This window comes from Lolium perenne, chromosome 1, assembly GCF_019359855.2.
Source record: "Lolium perenne isolate Kyuss_39 chromosome 1, Kyuss_2.0, whole genome shotgun sequence".
NCBI classification, from domain to species: domain Eukaryota; kingdom Viridiplantae; phylum Streptophyta; class Magnoliopsida; order Poales; family Poaceae; genus Lolium; species Lolium perenne.
Genome location: NC_067244.2, coordinates 195,450,747 through 195,472,254, shown reverse-complemented (window position 1 = coordinate 195,472,254; position 21,508 = coordinate 195,450,747).

Here is a 21,508-nt window from a genome sequence, read left to right as displayed (position 1 = left end):
TGCTGTGGCATTGAATCTCTACTATATCCCCTTTATTTAACCGCTCTGAACAGTTCGCCACTTCATCCCCTTGCTCTGTTCTGGCCATCGGCACCCAAAAAATCCCCAATCTCCCGTAGCCATGTCTTCTTCTTCTTCCTCCTCCGCCTCGTCGGATCTTTCTTCCGAGTCCTTCTCCTCTTCGTCCTCCTCCGCCTCGTCAGTCTTCTCCGACTCTTCCTCATCTCGCGAGCCGACGCCGGAGTGGGGCTCGCTGGCGGCGCACGACATCCTCGCCGCATCGGAGTGGGACAAGGAGGACCACGAGCCCTACGTCTGGTCCGAGGACGACAAGTCCCTGACAAGTGGCGACGATGACCTTCAGTTCCTCGCCGATGGGGAGCTGGAAGCGACGAGCGAGGACGACTCGTTCTCGTGGGATGGCTACACTTCCTCCGAAGAGGAGGAAGAAGAAGACGACGACGACTCCCTCGAGGACTACCCGCTGGCGAAGCGCTTCCGCGCCGGATCGGATGATGACGACGACGACGACAACGACGAGGAGGAGGAAGCTCCCATAGAGGGCTATGGGAGCAGCGACGAGGAGCTCGCCGGCAGCAGCGCCGACGAGAGCTCCGACGACGAGGGCAGCGACGGCCCGTAGAGTAGGGTCTACTAGTATAGGTCTAGTAGTAGTAGCAGATCGGCCGATAGGCCCTTCTTTTGTTCTTCCTCCCCTGAGCAATCGGCTCTTTCCTTGTAAGAAATCCTTTATTAATGAGGAGATATTCCCCAATTAATTTTGCTTCTTTGTCGATTCTGCCGATTGTCAAACGAAGTCGATGCACAAAGAACCGATGGCAGGGCATCGGCTTATGCCATAAACATGCTTTAAGGCCATAAAAGTTGCCTATTCACGCGGTCAACAGATCCAATTCGTGTCCACGCCATCTCCCGGTCTCAAACGCACAGATTCAGCAAAATCCACGGGAAAAATACCTCAGGTGCCATGAATTCTGGCATGATCTAATCCGCTCCATTGAGTTTTGTTCCTCTAGAGTCGATGGCTACACATCGGCTTTTTCATTATTCTAAAGTCGATGTCCGTACATCGGCTATACTGGTATCCATATTTCTCAAGTCAATGTCTGCGCATCGGCTAAGATTCGTATAAAAAAATTTCACTGGCCGATTTCCAATCGGCCCCCCTTCATACTTCATTTACTGGTCATCCCACATGCTTGGGAAATACTTCTTGAGGTGTTGACCATTGACGGCTACTGGGAACTTAACGCCGTCCAGCTGCTCCAGCATGTATGCATTACCCTTCAAGGCCTGGATGACTTTGTACGGACCGTGCCAATTAGGAGACCATTTGCCATATGCTTTGTCCTTGGTTCCTAATGGCAACACAGCTTCCCACACTAGATCACCAACTTGAAACTCCTTTGGTCTAACCTTCTTATTGTATGCACGAGCTACCCTGGCTTTGTTCTCTTTAATCTTCTCCAACGACCAAAGTCTAAGTTCCGTTGCATCCTCAATAGCGTCGCTCATCAAAGCTGCATATTCTTCAGCTGTTAGATCATTCTGAAACGTGATACGTCTTGATCCAGCCGTAATTTCCCAAGGTAATACGGCTTCCTGCCCATAGACGAGCTGGTATGGCGAAGTTTTTATAGCTCCATGGCACGACATGCGGTAAGCCCACAAAGCTTCTGATAACGTTTCATGCCAATCCCTAGGGTTCTCGTCAATTTTCCTCTTGATCAGCTTGATCAGGCTCTGATTGGACGCTTCAGCTTGCCCGTTGGCTTGAGCATAGTATGGAGATGATCGGATCAGCTTAATCCCCATGTCATCACAGAACTTTCTGAATTCTTTAGAAACAAAGACCGAACCTCCATCGGTCGTGATGGTTTGGGGAATCCCGAACCTATGAATGATGTGTTCTTTCACAAACTTGATCACATCTTCTGATTTCACCTTCTTCATAGGGACGGCCTCCATCCACTTGGTGAAGTAATCTGTAATGACCAAAATCCATTCATGTTTCTTACTCGACGCCGGATGGATTTTGCCGATCATATCCATGCCCCACCCTCGAAACGGCCACGGCTTGATGATAGGGTTCATTGCTGATGCGGGTACCATCTGAATCTTCCCGAACATCTGGCACGCTTGGCACCCCTTGTAGTACTTGAAGCAATCCTCAAGCATGGTGGGCCAGTAAAACCCTGATCGCCTAATTAGCCACTTCATCTTATGAGCCGACTGGTGAGTTCCACAGGCGCCTTCATGCACCTCATGTAAGAGCCGATTAGACTCAGTTGGTCCCAGGCACTTGAGTAGTAACCCTTCCAACGTCCTGTAGAACATGTCGTCTCCTATGAGGACATACTTCATGGCCTTGTATCTTATCCGTTTAGGTGCCCCCCGAGCCGAATCTTTTAAGTAATTGAAGATTTCGGCTCTCCAATCATCCTGTTCCAGGAACTGCACCTGAACTTCTGACCCGTCTGATATGTCCTTATAGCCTGACGCCATTTGTGCGAGATCGTTGGCCTCGGTATTTCGGGATCTTGGGACCCAATTAAAGTTGATGCATGTACCGAAACCGTGTCATCAACTCACGGCATTCCATCCAATATGGGAAAAGCGATTCACTTTCGCACTTATATTCATCCGTGAGCTGGTTAATCACCAACTTCGAGTCTCCAAAAAACTCTACCGCTTCTGCCCCGGCTTCCAGCAGCAACTCCATTCCCTTACGTACTGCCTCATACTCAGCGACATTGTTGGTGCAAGGGGTAGACAGTCTGATGGAGAAGGAGTACATCGCCCCCCGAGGCGACACAAGCAGAATGCCGATGCCACAACCATCGTCACAAGCCGATCCATCGAAGAACATAGCCCATGCACGTATAGATAGTGCTGCTATATTGGTATTGATCCGTTCATCTATAAGATCGGCTAACGCTTGTCCCTTGACTGCTTTCGCCGGCTGATACCGAAGATCGAACTCCGATAACGCAAACATCCACTTGCCAAGTCGGCCTTTCAAAACAGGGGCCGACAGCATGTGCTTGACAACGTCTGACTTGCATATGACGATGATCTCTGCCATCAAAAGGATGTGATGAAGCTTGGTGCAGGTGAAGAACAGGCAAAGGCAAAGCTTCTCGACCTCAGGATACCTTGTCTCCGCGTCCAACATCCTTCTGCTGAGGTAGAAAACGACCTTTTCAACACCCTCATAGAGTTGCACCACCACCGACGCGATGGACGTGTCAGCTACTGACAAGTAGATATAGAACAGCCTGTCTTGTTGGGGCGGAACTAGCACAGGCGGCGTTGTCAGATACCGCTTAATCTCATCAAACGCCTGCTGCTGTTCTGCCCCCCAGTGAAACTCGTCATCAGATTTAATTTTCACCAGTGCTATGAACGGCTCGATTCGTCCTGACAGGTTAGAGATGAACCGTCGGACAAAATTGATCTTGCCGATGAGACGTTGGAGCTCCTTCTTCGTGGTGGGCGGCTGCATGGTACGCACTGCCTCTTGACTTTTCAGGCCAATCTCAATTCCCCGTTCATGAACCAGAAAACCTAGGAACTAACCAGCCATCACACCAAAAGCACACTTCTTTGGATTCATTCTCAGTCCAAACTTCCGAGTTTGGTCTAGGATGCGCCGCAAATCATCCAAGTGTCCCTCCATGGAGACAGATTTGACTACCACATCATCGATGTAGATTTCCACCAACTTGCCGATCAGATCGTGAAATATATAATTCATGGCTCTTTGGTACGTTGCACCAGCATTCTTCAACCCAAAGGTCATGACTACATATTCAAACAAGCCTACTACCCCTGGTACTCTGAATGCGGTCTTGTGTATATCTTCTGGAGCCATGAAGATTTGGTTATAGCCGGCGTTGCCATCCATGAAGCTCAACACCTTGTGGCCAGCAGCTGCATTGATCAACGTTTCTGCCACAGGCATCGGATATTCATCTTTTGGAGTGGCTCTGTTGAGATCTCAGAAATCGATGGCCACACGCCATCGGCCGTCCTTCTTTTCTACAGGAACGATACTGGAGATCCATTCAGCATACCTGCATGGCCTGATGAACCCGGCGGCCAACATCTTCTCAATCTCTTTCTTGACCTCTTCCAGAATTTCGGCCTTCATCTGACGTGCTCGTTGTTGGAACGGCCGAAATCCCTTCTTAAGGGGGAGCCGATGCTCAATGATGCTCCTGTCTAACCCAGGCATTTCTGTGTAATCCCATGCAAAGCAATCTGGGTATTCTTTTAACAGAGCTATCATCTGACTCCTAAGATGTGGATCTAACTTCTTGCTGATAAAAGTTGGTCGCGGCTTATCCCCAGGTCCGATGTCGACTTCTTCTAGCTCATCAGCCGATGTAAACCCATACCCTAGCTTTCCGTCACCCGTTAGATCGACACTAAATACAGGGAGAACGTGTGGTAAGGATAATACGGGCCGATTGCTGGAATCGGCCTTCATCTTGATTGTAACCGGGACTTTTTGGAATTGCCGGGGCCGATCGCGTGGAACGGCTTCCTCCTTGTCCTGGCTATGAGAGCAGCTGCCCTCGTCTCTGTCCTTATCAGGGTGGCGCCCAAGTCCTACCATGTTGATGTTGAACGAGAATCTTGGCTGGCACCTCCCAGGGTACGTGCATTCCACCATGTCAACGGCGTATGCCGGTAAATTCGGCACTTCTGGTGCTGCCAACGCGAATGGCAGCGGCGGTCGGGACTGGAGTGGCATCTCTCCCTGGTAAGTCCCTAGGGCTGGTCCTGACGGAGAGTACTGATGCCTCATGATTTCCTGGATCACCCGAAGAGCGACACGCTCTAAAGTGTTCACCAGGTTCTCAGAGTGGCGGTGTAGCGAATGAGCTACCATGAAGTTAATCTCCTGACGCAGAGACCTGGTGCGTTCTTCTGACGGGGCGGACAAGTCCACTCCATCGAGCGCGCCTTCAGGTGAGAACCCTTTCCACCTGACGCCATGTGAGCGGGTTCTGTGAAAAGAGCCGATGAGGTCGGCTTCGAGGATCGCTTTGACCTCGTCATACTTCTTCTTGAGCTCCTCGGTCAACTCCTCGTACGTGACTGGAGTGCCTTCCGCCATCTCAGATGTAGATGGCGATGCGGTTGATGTCGAAGACTGTCCCACCGGGCGTGCCAGAATGTGTTGCGGTCAGAAACCCACCGGCGAGCAGCGACGGGCAACACAGTAGAGCCGGGAGGCTCCCAGATCGCGGCCGGCCCTGGTCCCTCCGAGCGACGGCCCGCAAAGACTCGGCACGCACGTCCGATGCTGGTGCAAGGGCGTGCCACCTGACCTATACCTGGTCAGGAAGGTGATGGATGTGCCTCGCTTAGTTTCCTGCATGGCATACACGTAAACATTAAATACGAGCCTCGATCGGCTCTCAGGTTGTCCTGTGAATTGGCTCAAAGAGCCGATCCACCCATGATTCGCACGAGGTGTACGAATATATGGTGGTCCTGCTTGATCAATATAAAGCTAAAACGATCTACTACGATTTAGGGTTTTCACCACATAATCGGAACATCCTACTCGTGATTGAGCCTGGCGGCCACGCACGGTGATCGTAAACCGTCCCTAGACAAGGCCTAAAAACCAACACGAGGTTGATCCCCGGAACATCCTGTCTAGGGCTAGCAAACTACACCCTACGCGCCACTGGATCCTTCAATCTGTTTGTAAGGCCTAACTATGCAGATATTAAACTAATCCTTGAAGAACAAGGAGCAACCATAACGGATCGGATCTACTAAATAATGATCAAGCGGGGTGCCGCCCCTACACCTAAGATAGGTGTAAGGGCGGCTAGACGTCTCAGGGTCGCACTACGACAGCATATGATACGATGAACAATGCTAACCCTAACACATCTAAGATAACTACGTTGCTCGCCATCAAAAAGGCTTCAGTACGAGCAACGCATGAATCAGCGAATAAACTTGTACTGCCTAGATCGCAAGATGCGATCTAGGCAGCATGATGCTTACCCGGAAGAAACCCTCGAGACAAGGGAGTTGGCGATGCGCCTAGATTGGTTTGTGGTGAACGTGATTGTTGTTTATTTCATAAACCCTAGATACATATTTATAGTCCGTAGACTTTCTAACGTGGGAATAATCCCAACCGGGCACGAGCCAAACTCTATCTAATCGATACGTATCCTACTATATTACAGATACACGGGCAAACTAGCCCAATCTTTGCATATAAGGCCGATTCATGTATATTCTTCCATGTATATTCTTCAAGCCCATCTTGATCGCAGCCCACCTCTGATTCGGTCAAATTCTGGTGATAACAATTTCTCAAGTCGATGTCTGTGCATCGGCTGTGATTTGTATGTACATTTTTTTTTACTGGCCGATTTAAAATCGGCCCCCATATCTCACTGCCCATCATCCCACATGCTTGGGAAATACTTCTTGAGATGCTGGCCATTGACGGCCACTGGGAACTTCACACCATCCAACTGTTCAAGCATGTAGGCATTGCCCTTCAAAACCTGGACGACTTTGTAAGGACCGTGCCAATTAGGAGACCATTTGCCATATGCTTTATCCTTGGTTCCTAGTGGCAACACGGCTTCCCATACTAAATCACCAACTTGAAACTCCTTTGGTCTCACCTTTTTATTGTATGCACGAGCTACCCTGGCTTTGTTCTCTTTAATCTTCTCCAACGACCAAAGTCTAAGTTCCGTTGCATCCTCAATAGTGTCACTCATCAGGGCTGCATATTCTTCAGCTGTCAGGTCATTCTGAAACGTGACACGTCTCGATCCAGCCGTAATTTCCCAAGGTAATACGGCTTCCTGCCCATAGACAAGCTGGTATGGCGAAGTCTTTATAGCTCCATGGCATGACATGCGATAGGCCCACAAAGCTTCTGACAATGTCTCATGCCACACCCTAGGGTTCTCGTCAATCTTCCTCTTAATCAGCTTGATCAGGCTTTGATTGGATGCTTCGGCTTGCCCGTTGGCTTGAGCATAGTATGGAGATGATCGGATCAGCTTAATCCCCATGTCATCGCAGAACTTTCTGAATTCTTTAGAAACAAAAACCGAACCTCCATCGGTCGTGATGGTTTGGGGAATCCCGAACCTATGAATGACATGTTCTTTGACAAATTGGATAACATCTTCCGATTTTACCTTCTTCATAGGGACAGCCTCCACCCATTTGGTGAAGTAATCTGTAATGGCCAGAATCCACTCATGGCCTTTGCTCGACGCAGGATGGATTTTGCCGATCATATCCATGCCCCAACCTCGAAATGGCCAAGGCTTGATGATGGGGTTCATCGCTGATGCGGGTACCATCTGAATTTTTCCGAACATCTGACACGCTTGGCATCCCTTGTAGTACTTGAAGCAGTCCTCAAGCATGGTGGGCCAATAAAACCCTGATCGCCTAATTAACCACTTCATCTTATGAGCCGATTGGTGAGTTCCACAGGCGCCTTCATGCACCTCATGTAAGAGCCGATTAGACTCAGTTGGTCCCAGGCATTTGAGTAGTAACCCTTCCAACGTCCTGTAGAACATGTCATCTCCTATAAGGACATATTTCATAGCCTTGTATCTTATCCGTTTAGGTGCCCCCCGAGCCGAATCTTTCAAGTAATTGAAGATATCGGCTCTCCAGTCGTCCTGTTCCAGGAACTGCACCTGAACTTCTGACCCGTCTGGTATGTCCTTGTATCCTGACGCCATCTGTGCGAGATCATTGGCATCGGTATTCTGAGACCTTGGGACCCAATTGAAATTGATGTACCGAAAATGTGTCATCAGCTCACGATATTCCATCCAATATGGAAAGAGTGACTCACTCTCGCACTTGTATTCGTCCGTGAGCTGGGAGATCACCAACTTCGAGTCTCCAAAAAGCTCCACCGCCTCTGCCCCGGCTTCCAAAAGCAACTCCATTCCCTTGCGCACTGCCTCATACTCAGCGACATTGTTGGTGCAAGGGGTAGATAGCCTGATGGCGAAAGAATATGTTGCCCCCTGAGGCGACACGAGCAGAATGCCGATGCCACAACCATCATCACAAGCCGATCCATCGAAGAACATAGCCCATGCACGTACGGATAGTGCTGCTATATTAGTATTAATCCGTTCAGCTATAAGATCGGCCAACGCTTGTCCCTTTACTGCTTTCGCAGGCTGATACCGAAGATCGAACTCCGACAACGCAAACATCCACTTACCAAGTCAGCCTTTCAAAACAGGAGCCGACAGCATGTGCTTGACAACGTCTGACTTGCATATGACGATGATCTCTGCCGTCAAAAGGATATGATGAAGCTTGGTGCAGGTGAAGAACAGGCAGAGGCATAGCTTCTCGACCTCAGGATATCTTGTCTCTGCGTCCAACATCCTTCTGCTGAGGTAGAAAACGACCTTTTCAACACCCTCATAGAGTTGCACCACCACCGAAGCGATGGACGTGTCAGCTACTGATAAATAGATATAGAACGGCCTGTCTTGTTGGGGTGGAACTAGCACAGGCGGCGTTATTAGATACCGCTTAATCTCGTCAAACGCCTGCTGCTGTTCTGCCCCCCAGTGAAACTCGTCATCAGATTTAATCTTCATCAACGCCATGAACGGCTCAATTCGTCCTGACATGTTAGAGATGAATCGTCGGACGAAGTTGATCTTGCCGATAAGACGTTGGAGCTCCTTCTTCGTGGTAGGCGGCTGCATGGTACACACTGGCTCTTGACTTTTCAGGCCGATCTCAATTCCTCATTCATGAACCAGAAAACCTAGGAACTGACCGGCCGTCACACCAAAGGCACACTTCTTTGGATTCATTCTGAGTCCGAACTTCCGAGTTCGGTCTAGGATGTGTCGCAAATCATCCAAGTGTCCCTCCATGGAGACAGACTTGACCACCACGTCATCGATGTAGATTTCCACCAACTTGCCGATCAGATCATGAAATATATAATTCATGGCTCTTTGGTATGTTGCACCAGCATTCTTCAACCCAAAGGTCATGACTACATATTCAAACAAGCCCACTGACCCTGGTACTCTGAATGCTGTCTTGTGTATATCTTCTGGAGCCATGAAGAGTTGGTTATAGCCGGTGTTGCCATCCATCAAGCTCAACACCTTGTGGCCAGCAGCTGCATTGATCAATGTTTCTGCCACAGGCATCGGATATTCATCTTTTGGAGTGGCTCTGTTGAGATCTCGGAAATCTATGGCCACACGCCATCGGCCGTCCTTCTTCTCTACAGGTACGATACTGGAGATCCATTCAGCATACCTGCATAGCCTGATGAACCCGGCGGCCAACATCTTCTCGATCTCTTTCTTGACCTCTTCCAGAATTTCGGCCTTCATCTGACGTGCTCGTTGTTGGAACGGCCGAAATCCTTTCTTAAGGGGGAGCCGATGCTCAATGATGCTCCTGTCTAACCCAGGCATCTCTGTGTAATCCCATGCAAAGCAATCTGGGTATTCTTTTAACAAAGCTATCATCTGGCTCCTGAGATGTGGATCTAACTTCTTACTGATAAAAGTTGGTCGTGGCTTATCCCCAGGACCGATGTCGACTTCTTCTAGCTCATCAGCCGATGTAAACCCATACCCTAGCTTTCCGTCACCTGTGAGATCGACACTGAATACATGGAAAACGTATGGTAAGGATAATATGGGCCGATTGCTGGAATCGGCCTTCAGTTTGATTGTAACCAGGATTTTTGGGAAGTGCCGGAGCCGATCGCGTGGAATGGCTTCCTCTTTATCCTTGTTATGAGAGCAGCTGCCCTCGTCTCTGTCCTTACCAGGGTGGTGCCCAGGTCCTACCATGTTGATGTTGAACGAGAAACCTGGCTGGCACCTCCCAGGGTAAGTGCACTCCACCATGTTAACGGCGGGGAAGGGGTGTGTGTCGACTTTCATGGCGTACTGGCTGAAAATTAGACGCCCTTGTTCAATCGCCATTTGGATCTGCTGACGCCACACCCTGCAGTCGTTGGTGGTATGGGTGAACGTGTTATGCCACTTGCAGTATGGCCTTCCGTTCAGCTCCTGCGTTGTGGGGATTTTGTGGCCTTCGGGTACCTTTAGCTGCTTCTCCTTAAGTAGGAGGTCGAAAATTTGCTCAGCCTTGGTCACGTCAAAGTCAAACCCTCTTGGGGGACCTTGTGGCTTAACCCATTTGCAGGACACGGGGCTTGCCCCCCGAGTCCATTCAGCCACTGCTACCTCTTGATCTCCCGCAGAGCCTTCATCTTCGTCTGCCTCAACCAGGACCACCGCACGCTTGAACTTATCCTGGTACACCTCTGGGTGGTGCTGTTCATATAATGACAGCTTCTGCACCATATGCGCCAGTGAAGGGTAGTCTGCTTGGGAGGCCACATCCTTGATCGGCGATGCGAGACCCACCACCGCCAAGTCGACTGCTTCTTTTTCAGTCACACGAGCCGAATAGCATCGGTTCCTAACGGTCCTGAAGCGCTGGATGTATTCTGACACTGTTTCTCCGCGCTTCTGTCGTACTTGTGCTAGATCGGCAATGCCAGCCTCGGAAGCCTCTGAGTGATACTGCATGTGGAACTGTTCTTCCAACTGCTTCCAAGTCCGGATTGAGTCTGGTGGCAGCGATGTGTACCACCCGAAAGCCGATCCTGTGAGGGACTGTGCGAAGAACCTCACACGTAGTTCATCTGATGCCGAGATCGTGCCCAGCTGTGCCAAATATCGGCTCACATGCTCGATTGAGCTGGAGCCATCTGATCCACAAACTTGGAGAATTCAGGGAGCCGATATTTGGGTGGTAGTGGGATCAAATCGTACTCGTTGGGGTACGGCTTGGAATAGCCGATTGCCCTCCTTTTCGGCACCATGCCGAACTGGTCTCTCAAGATTGTACTGATCTGATCCGCGGTGCTGGCTGCAGGAGTCGAACTCTTAAGATTCGCTGGAGTGGCATACTTAGCCAGCCACGCTTGCTTCTCAAGCTCTGAGCCAACTGCAGGAGTTGAGCTCTGGAGGTTTGTCGGAGTGGCATACTTAGCTAGCCACGTCTGCTTCTCAAGATCTGTTCCCGAAGTTCCTCCTGCTGTTCCGGAAGTCCCTGCTATTGCAGTCTGGTTCGTGAGTGCCCAGTTACTGCAGTCTGGCACGTATGTGCACGTGTACCCATGAGGGATCTCCTTAGGCGCCTCATACAAGAACTGGTAATCACAAGGGTCACCACCGATCTTGTAGACGACGAATGCCGGTGAACTCGGCACTTCTGGTGCTGCCAACGCGAACGGCAGCGGTGGTCGGGACTGGAGTGGTATCTCACCTTGGTGAGTCCCTAGAGCAGGTCCTGACGGAGAGTGCTGATGCCTCATAATTTCCTGGATCACCCGAAGGGCGACACGCTCCAAAGTGTTCACCAGGCTCTCGGAATGGCGGTGCAGCGAATGAGCCACCATGAAATTAATCTCCTGACGCAGAGACCTGGTGCGTTCTTCTGAAGGGGCGGACAGGTCCACTCCATCGAGCGCGCCTTCAGGTGAGAACCCTTTCCACCTGATGCCGTGTGAGCGGGTTCTCTGGAAAGAGCCGATGAGGTCGGCTTCGAGGATCGCTTTGACCTCGTCATACTTCTTCTTGAGCTCCTCAGTCAGATCTTCGTACGTGACTGGAGTACCTTCCGCCATCTCAGATGTAGATGGCGATGCAATTGATGTCGAAGACTGTCCCACCGGGCGTGCCAGAATGTGTTGCGGTCAGAAACCCACCGGCGAGCAACGACGGGCAACACAGTAGAGCCGGGAGGCTCCCAGGACTGCGGCTGGCCCTGGTCCCTCCAGCGACGGCCCGCAAAGCCTCGGCACGCACGTCCGATGCTGGTGCAAGGGCGTGCCACCTGACCTATACCTGGTCAGGAAGGTGATGGATTTGCTTCGCTTAGTTTCCTGCATGGCATACACGTAAACATTAAATACGAGCCTCGATCGGCTCTCAGGTTGTCCTGTGAATCGGCTCAAGGAGCCGATCCACCCATGATTCGTATGAGGTATACGATCGCATGGTGGTCCTGCTTGATCAATATAAAGCTAAAACGACCTACGACGATTTAGGGTTTTCACCACATAATCGGAACATCCTACGCGTGATTGAGCCTGGCAGCCACGCACGGTGATAATAAAACGACCCTAGACAAGGCCTAAAAACCAACATGAAGTTGATCCCCGGAACATCTCATCTAGGGCTAGCAAACTACACCCTACGTGCTACTGGATCCTTCAACCCGTTTGCAAGGCCTAACTATGCAGATATTAAACTAATCCTTGAAGAACAAGGAGCAATCATAACGGATCGGATCTACTAAATAATGATCAAGCGAGGTGCCGCCCTTACACCTAAGATAGGTGTAAGGGCGGCTAGACGTCTAAGGGTTGCATGGACGAAAGCATGTGATACGATGAAACAATGCTAACCCTAACACATCTATGATAACTACGTTGCTCGCCATCAACAAGGCTTCAGCACGAGCAACGCATGAACAACGAATAAACGTGTACTGCCTAGATCGCAAGATGCGATCTAGGCAGCATGATGCTTACCCGGAAGAAACCCTCGAAACAAGGGGTTGGCGATGCGCCTAGATTGGTTTGTGATGAACGTGATTGTTGTCTTTCTCAATAACCCTAGATACATATTTATAGTCCGTAGACTTTCTAACGTGGGAATAATCCCAACCGTGCACGAGCCAAATTCTATCTAACCGACACGTATCCTACTATATTTACAGATACACGGGCAAACTAGCCCAAACTTTGTATACAAGGCCGATTCATGTATTTCTTCCATGTATATCCTTCAAGCCCATCTTAATCGCGGCCCACCTCTGATCCGGTCAAATTCTGGTGATAACAATGACAGCAAGAAATCTGTTTCTGCGCAGTAATCCAAATCTAGTATCAACCTTACTATCAAAGACTTTACTTGGCACAACAATGCAATAAAATAAATATAAGGAGAGGTTACAGTAGTAACAACTTTCAAGACACAACAAAACAGTAGCAAAATAAAAACATGGGTTATCTCCCAAGAAGTGCTTTCTTTATAGCCATTAAGATGGGCCCAGTAATTTTAATGATGCTCACATAGGGATGAGAATTGAAGCAAAAAGAGCATCAAAAAACAAGTATGAAACAAATTTAAGTCTAACCCACTTCCTATGAAAAGGAATCTTGTACACAAATAAATTCATGAGGAGCAGAGTGACAAGCATAGGAAGATAAAACACGAGTAACTTCAAGATTCTCAACATAAAGAGGGGAAACTTAATATTATTAAGATGCATATAACCATGTTTCCCTCTCTCATAATAAATTTCAGTGGCATCATGAACAAACTCAACAATATAACTATCACATAAAGCATTCTTATTCACATGCATAAAAGTATCATTACTCTCCACATAAGCATAAGCAATTTTATTTGTAATAGTGGGAGTAAAACTATCACAACCATCATTGTAATCATCATAAATTGCAGGCATGGTATAATCATAATAAACTTTATCCTCCATAGTAGGTGGTACCAAAATACCACTGTCATTATAATCATCATAAATGGGAGGCAAAGTATCATCAAAGAAAATTTTCTCCTCAAAACTTGGGGGACTAAAAATATCACAACCAGCTTCCCCAAGCTTAAATTCTTCCATAGCAATAGCAATAATAGTATTCAAAGAGTTCATGCTGATAACATTGCTACAACTATTTTGTAAACAAAGTTCCATGGGTTTTTTAATTCTCTCTTCAAACACATCATGTCCTAATTCAATATAAAGTTCATAAAGATCTCTAATTTTTTTGTTGTTTTCCATTAAACCTAACTAGTGAAAAATAAAAACAAGAAACAAAAAGATGCAATTGCAGGATCTAAAGGAAATAGCTTCGAGCACTCACACACCGGCAACAATGCTAGGAAATAGCTTAGTAGTCGAAGGATGTGAATACCTTTTACCTTACCTCCCCGGCAACGGCGCCAGAAAATAGCTTGATGTCTACGCACGCTTCTATTCCTCAGAGATGTTGTTGGGCCTCCAAGAGCAGAGGTTTGTAGAACAGCAGCAAGTTTCCCTTAAGTGAATCACCCAAGGTTTATCGAACTCAGGGAGGTAGAGGTCAAAGATATCCCTCTCAAGCAACCCTGCAATTACGATACAAGAAGTCTCTTGTGTCCCCAACACACCTAATACACTTGTCAGATGTATAGGTGCACTAGTTCGGCGAAGAGATAGTAAGATGCAAATGATATTGATGAATATGAGTGGTAATAGCAATCTGAAATAAAGATGGCAGCAAGAAAACATGTAACAGAACTTGTTGGAAACGGTGTTTCAATGCTTAGAAACAAGGCATAGGGATCATACTTTCACTAGTGGACACTCTCAACAATGATCACATAAATAAATAAGTTCTCTTCTCTTATGCTACTTTCAAAGACTCTATTGTTGGATAACAAACACCATTCATTGTGTAGGGCTACGAGAGCACCCTCAAGTCGGAGTAAACAAGCTCGACAACGTCATAAAGGAATCACACACGATGCAAACACTGTCACTGTCACACCATGGAGAGTAATTCCGGAGTTCATATTAAAGTAACTCTAGAGTGCATAGTAATAGTTAACTTCATAATCTACAAGAGATCACAATCATAACCTACGCCAAGTACTACATGATGCACACACACTGTCCACATTACATCATGAAGGAGGAATAGACTACTTTAATAACATCACTAGAGTAGCACATAGATTAATAGTGATACAAAGCTCATGATCACATAAAGATCACATGGGAGAGAGAGATGAACCACATAGCTACCGGTACAGCCCTTAGCCTCGGGGGAGAACTACTCCCTCCTCATCATAGGAGACAGCAATGGCGATGAAGATGGTGGTGGTGTCGATGGAGATGCCTTCCGGGGGCAATTCCCCGTCCCGGCGGCGTGCCGGAACAGAGACTTCTGTCCCCCGAATCTTGGCTTCACGATGGCGGCGGCTGCATAACTTTTCTCGTATCATGGCTTATCTTTTTAGGGTTTTCGCGACGGAGAGGCTTTATAGGCGGAAGGACAGCCTCGGAGGGGTCCTGGGGGACCCACACCATAGGGGGCGCCCCCCTGGCTGCGCCGCCATGTGGGGTAGGGCCCCCTTGGCTCCCCTTTGGCCCCTCTTCGGTGCTCTGGAACCTTCCGTGAAATATAAGATCGTGGCCTTTTGTTTCGTCCAATTCCAAGAATATTTCTTGTGTAGGATTTCTGAAACCAAAAACAGCAGAAAACAGGAACTGGCGCTTCGGCATCTTGTTAATAGGTTAGTGCCGGAAAATGCATCAAAACGATATAAAGTATGAATAAAACATGTAGGTATTGTCATAAAACTAGCATGGAACATAAGAAATTATAGATACGTTGGAGACGTATCACACCCCACCGTTGCCGCCGAAGGAAGCCGGCGGGAGAAGCCCCTCCCGACAAACGATGGTGTCAGGCTCTCATCTCCGAGCGCGACTGGTGGTGGCGGGGGACTCCTACTCCTCGTGTGGTGGGATCTCTGGCTTAAGCTTCACGACAGCCCTGGACAACGCGGCTCGTCAATCGGAGATGCACGCCGAGTCAGCGCCTCGAACTTCTTCGGCGACCTTGCCGTTGTGGTCGCAAGGGCGGCACGACGCCGGGTTCGGGGGGGGGGGGGGGGGGGCTCAATACGGCTCAACCTGTCATCTCCATGTGTTGTGATAGGTGGTGGTAGTGGTCGCTGAGATCTCTGGTCTGCTGCTGGGAGCTAGCGGATGGTGGTGTGGGGGCCTGCCGATCTTCTCAATAAAGGAGTCGGTCCTTGGGTTCTTCTCGCGCCAAGACAGCGTAATGCTTGATACTGACCCTTATTGATCTGGCCAGTGATGACTTCCAAAAGGCTCCGTCGACGATCTCTATTTGGCACATGATGCTTGTAAATTGCTGCATCATATTGGATTCGGTCGTGTGCACCCATATTTATGGTCGTGCGGATTCATAAGGAATGACACGAAGCTTCGCTAGGTGTTGCCATCATGGAACATACCGGTTTTTTATTTTTATGGAGAAGATAGTTGTGAAGAATGTCATGGTGGCAGAGATCTAGTAATGATAGACTGAGTCTTCGTGGCGATGAAGACTTTGCTTGGTGTTTGTTAACTTGCAACGGTGACATCGGAAAGCGGGCGGCAACACAGGATGAGTAAATAGTCTTATCTTTCAGGGTGAAAATCCACGGTACTTGTTAACGGAATTGTTTTGAGAGGACGGACTTGCTCTAGGGTGAAAATCCAAGGTTATTAATTGGTTGTGTCTGGCAATGACCTTGTTGAGGGCATTGTTTTGTAAGCACAGACTCCGGGTACTGTCTTGGCAGTGGTTTGTGTTGCAGCTATAAGGTTTTGATCACCGTAGCGGGATCTTTTGATTTTTGTGGTACACATATGTAATGTCTATAGGACATTTCATTGTTGTAAAGGCACAATGCTATTAATGTACTCAACTTCTCTCTGTTGTTCAACCGGTTTATGGAAGGCACTGCTCCTAAGGTGATCTATAAGATCAATGGTAATGCATATGACAAGCCATATTATCTTACTTATGGCTTTTATCCTGACTAGGCCACACTAGTGAAGAAAATCCGTAATCCTCAAACAAAAAAAGTAAGAGATTTACCAAGGTGCAAAAGGCTTGCAGGAAAGATGTGGAGCGAACATTTGATATGCTCAAAACTCGGTGAGATATTGTTCGTCACCCAACTAAAACATAATCTCTTTAGACCAAGCATTAGGTGATGACCTGTTGTGTGATCATGCACACCATGATCTTCGAGATAGAGTGTCCTAATAGCCGCAATGAACACATATGAGACTTTAAAGGTCAGTTGGTGAGCCAAACCCAGGGGCGGGTACATGGGAGGAGTTCCTAAATATAAACGTTGTAGTCTTCGACAACATTATTTCCAAACGCTTCTAGAAGGATTTGACGGACCATTACTGGGCATTGGCTAGGCATCAACAGATGGATAAGTAGCCAATCTCATCTACTTTTATTTGTTAATTGTAGACTACACTCTATTTATGTTAATGCTTCATGCTTGTAGACCTTTGCATTTATTTGGTTGTAATAATATAGTATTTAAAACCTCTACTTTCGTCGTTTTGTATGGCTAATTTTTCATACATTGCACATTTTTTGTGCAAATAACCCTAAACGGACTCGGCGGATAGAATGCGTCGGGCCATCGGGGGCACCCCAGACGTAAACGAGCAATCATAAACTGACGACTATTTATGCGTCAGTGGCTAGATGGAAACGGACACTCACTGTTAGGGTATCTCCAGCGGGCCGACCCAAATCGGCGACCCAAATGGTCTGTTTCTGTCTGTTTGGGTCGACCCACGGAATGGATGCGTCTCGGGGTCTGGCCGATCCGGACAGAGTGTCCAACGGCACCTCCCCACCGCCACCCACCAGTAGGAAACTAGCTATAGGTGGAATGCCTTTTTGTGGAGCACAAAATAACCATGCGCCACTAAAAAAACCTGTAGCGCACCCAGGCACGTGCGCCACTAAATAATGTGGTGCACCAACTCTCCATGTGCCACAAAATTTGGCATTTATGTGGCGCAACAACTCTCCAAGCACCACATAAATTTGGTGGGGCCCATGGCTAATTATTGGGTTGACCAATTCTGATTATTTATGTGGCGCATGGAGCTGGATGCGCCACAGAAAATGTCACCTTTATGTGGCGCGGGTGGCCAAATGCGCCACAGAAAGAAGCATTTCTGTTGCGCATGAAGCTACATGCGCCACATAAGTATTTTCAACCATCCACGTACCCCCGCGGATTATCTTTTTAGTGTTTAAAAAACACAGAAAATTACAAAAACTAATTTTTTTTTCTTTGAACTATACTTATATTAAGTGGTATACTTGGAAAATTGGAAAACATGAATTTCGATGTATTTTGCAAAAAAAAAAAGATCATGAAATCTTCAAATAGCTTTTCTGGTTCGGAAAAATATGAACAATATATCTAAATGACCAGGAGAAAATTCTACATCCGAATTCAACGGCCTTCGGCCATTCAAAATTTTTACAGAATTGGAAAATTCGAAAAGAGTAAAAAGTTACGGCAAAGTTAAGAATTTTTCCTGCAAAAATAAAAAATTCGAAAAAAAATCCGTGGCGCACCAAATGCACATGCGCCACAGAATTGTTATTGAAATCCGGCGGCAGTCACTCTCTTTTCTCCTCCATTTCACCTACTCCTCCAGTTTCACTTTCACTTTCCCTTCTCTCCTTCTCATCCCTCCTCTCCTCCACCTCCGACCTCTTCCACACCCTCCTCCTCCTCCATCTCCTCCTCCTCCTCCTCCTCCTCCAGTGACCTCATCCTCCTCATCCTATGGCAACCCCCTCCTCTCCCACCTCCGGCGACCCCCTTCGGCCGGCCTCCTCCTCCTCCACCCACCCACCCATCTACCACCTCTGACCGGCCTCCTCCTCCTCCATCCACCCCACCCACCCACCCACCTCCGGCAAATTTCAAAAAAAAATCCGACGAAATTCTGGTGGCCCTAGATCTTGATCTGGCCGCCATTTTTTTAAATCTATGGCACACCACCGCTGGGTGCGCCATAGAAAGTGCACCACAGAAAGTTTTCTGTGGCGCATGCCTGCCTGGTGCGCCACAGAAATATCACTTTTTGTGGCTCATGGGTCTGTGCGCCACAGGATTCACATTTTTATGACGTGGATTCTGTGGCACACCCTCGTGCGCCACATAATTCTAAAACAGTGCGCCACTGATAAGCCTTTTCCTACTAGTGACCCATTGGGCCCGTGCTTGTGCATTTTGATGATGTGGAACACGGAAGAAACTGCAACTTTCATTCAAAATTCGTTATATATACATATTTGAATGAAAGCAACTAAAAACTCTACTGACCTTCTGTCGACGGTCGCGATGGACCAGCTTCGCCGTCGTTCTCCGTGGTGGTCGACGCCGCATAGGCGACCCGCTGGATCAACGCGAACCGCCACCTTCTTAGTGTTGAGGGCGAGCCGCGCATCTTCGCGGCGGCGTTCCTCGGCCGGTGTCTGAGCGTTTAGCTCAAGGATTCTCTGTCGCTCGGCCTCCATGAGGAGCCGGCCAGCCTCCTCGGTAGCCAATCGCTCGCGGGAGACCACCATGGCGCGCTGGAGAAGCTGTTGTTCCGCCTGCTCTAGGATGCGGGCGGCGTTCCTCTGGTCGTGCGCCATCCGATACGACTCCAGTATTGCTGGCTGCTGCGGGTCGATGACTAGCTCCTGCTGCTCCTCTTCGGCTTCACGTTGAGCGTCGATATCTTGTTGCGCATTCAGGAGGACGGACTCCACTATGTCGGCTACGCTGAGGCATGCGTCGAAGATGTCCGACGGGCTCCAGCTCTGCGCCGGCTGCGGAGGCGAGTTGTCGTGCGCCTGTTACAGCCCAACATGGAGTAGGTGGTGGCTTTTTTGCAAGGCATGCTAGCTAGGCTGCGGAGATGCTTGGTGGGTAGGAGCTTGGGGTGATGACCACGTCGAAGGCATTGCTTAAGTAGACCAAGGGCATTGGATGCCGGCGCGGAGCTCGAGCATCGGCATAGATGGAGGAGCCATCGCAGACGATGGTAGTTGTGGCTTTGTGGCCATGGCTGCAGCCATTGGTCAGCCTTCTGTCATCGGATCGCATCTATCGATAGCGCCGGTCAGCCTTTCAGCCCTCAGGTCATGTCCGTCGCCGCTGCCGGTTAGCCTTTCAGCCATCGGGTCGCTTCCATGTTGGCCCAAGATGTACGCGGGCGGACACGGGAGGACACGCTCGCTGTCCGCACCAACACATTGGTTTCCTAAATTTCGTAAATGGATGGATCGAGGGAGATGGTTCGGTCCGATTGTCTCGCTCCGCTGGAGCGTGCGCGACCTATCCACCTGTCTGCGCGAACAAAATCGACACCTTGTACAAGATAGGTCGAGGTACTGGTTTCAGTGTCCGAAATGCTTTGGCCCTAGAGATGTCGTGAGGGCATCTCCAACGCGTCGACCCAAACAGACGCGTTGGACCATCCGTTTTGGGTCGTTTGAGTGGCCGCGCGGACACGCGGATGGAGCTCCGCGTCCGCGTGTTCGTTTGGGTCGCTACGTCCAACGCGGCCAGATTTGTGTCGCGGCCATAGAAGTTGCTATTTGCCTCTAAATTCACTATAAAAGCATAAAAAGTCATAAAAAAATATATAAATAAGTTTAAATGCTCAAGATTTATTACATAAAATTATTGTCCACGTATTCAATGACAAAGTATTATTAAAAAAAAGTAAATAATACAAATGCCCTAGACATTGTTTTCTTCGGGATTTCCTTCATTGTTGTTTGCAGCATTGTTACCAACATGCGCCCACATGTGCTCGACCAAATCGGCCTGAAGCTGGTTGTGTACAGCTAGATCCTGAATTTCGTGGTGCACATGGAGGATATCCTGGAATGATTCCGGACCACCTTGAGGAGTAATCAACTCTCTCTGGCCATCTCACTCATTATCAAACAGTGAATCATCCCGCTCTACCTCAACAATCATGTTATGCATGATTACACAAGCGGTCATCACCTCCTACAGAGTTTGCACACTTTAGGCTCTACCAGGGTGTCTGACGATAGCCCAAAGAGCTTGGAGGATGCCAAACGCTCGCTCGACATCTTTCTGAGCCGCCTCTTGCTCTTTGGCAAACCTTGCCTCCTGCTCTGGGTTAGGACGCTGTATTTTCTTCACGAGTGTAGCCCAAGGTGGATAGATACCATCAGCAAGGTAGTACCCCTTGTTGTAGTGGTGGCCATTGATCTCAAAATCCACATCAGGGGACTGACCATACTCTAGCCTATCAAACACCGGAGAGCGCTGCAGCACATTGATGTCATTGTGCGAGCCGGCCATTCCGAATAATGAGTGCCAAATCCATGTGTGATGTGAAGCAACAACTTCAAGAATCACTGTGCACCCCTCAGAATGGCCGATGTACGCCCCTGCCAACCAAAGGGGTAGTTCTTCCACTATCAGTGCATCCAGTCTATGCTGCAAAGCATCCCAGAAACCCCATGAAAGCGTTGATTGACAACAGACGAGCTATGTCCTTTGCATTAGTTTGCCGGAGATATTATTCTCCGAACGCACCGATCACTGCTCTGCAGAACCTGTACATCGCTTCCAAGAAGCTGGACTCGCTCATGCACGTGTACTCATCTACGAAATTACCGGCAACACCATATGCGAGCATCCTAATCGCTGCCGTGCAATTCTGATACGAAGAGAGGCCTACCTTACCAATTGCATCCACTTTGGCGCAGAAGTAGTTGTCGTAG